This window comes from Penaeus monodon, chromosome 15 (genome assembly GCF_015228065.2).
Source record: "Penaeus monodon isolate SGIC_2016 chromosome 15, NSTDA_Pmon_1, whole genome shotgun sequence".
NCBI lineage: Eukaryota > Metazoa > Arthropoda > Malacostraca > Decapoda > Penaeidae > Penaeus > Penaeus monodon.
Genome location: NC_051400.1, coordinates 17,048,796 through 17,049,416, shown reverse-complemented (window position 1 = coordinate 17,049,416; position 621 = coordinate 17,048,796). Strand labels below are relative to the sequence as shown.

The 621-nt window shown below is 46.2% G+C and overlaps 1 protein-coding gene across 1 annotated transcript in view; it reads left to right on the top strand.

Annotated features, from left to right (window-relative positions):
- Positions 1 to 621, top strand: part of LOC119581792 (cGMP-dependent protein kinase, isozyme 2 forms cD4/T1/T3A/T3B-like) — a gene marked incomplete at its 5' end in the record, with an annotated part of 43,492 nt that overhangs the window by 31,015 nt on the left and 11,856 nt on the right.

Here is a 621-nt window from a genome sequence, read left to right as displayed (position 1 = left end):
ATGGAACTTCGTGCTCAGCCTCGCATCCACCAACTCAAGAGAGAAATGCAGAGAAAAAAATACAGATGAAAGACCTCCCTCGTTTACTGACTGATATGGAATATATTCATAGTTAACTCTCGCCATAAACCAACAATTGACACGACTTTGCGGGTTCTCCCTCATCGCGATGTGAGCTCTGACTTGCTTACTATGCTCGTAAGGCCACCACTCCACTTTTTGAATGGGTAGAACACGCCAGGCAGGCTGGGTTAATGGGTAGATGGCTGGGTACTATACAGACCCCCCCCCCCCTGCTCGCTCAACACGTTTTTCTGTAAGCCTTTATGTAAGGACCCAAAACAAGCTGGCAGGTGGGAGCCGCCGCAACCTGACCTTGTGCGTTGGTATGGTTGCAGCTCATAGGCCTAATTCGGGAATTTGTGTTGAACGGAATGCGGGTTGCCGAATGAGAGTGATATTGGATTTCTTATTCATCGAAGGCAGAAGAACTCGGGTTTTACCGTCGATATGTATGACATATGAACGTTATTTAAACCTTTGATGTGCTTATTGGTTTTGGTATATAGGCTACCCGGGGAAGTTCTCTGAAGCTTGATAACATTGCACTACATCTTATTG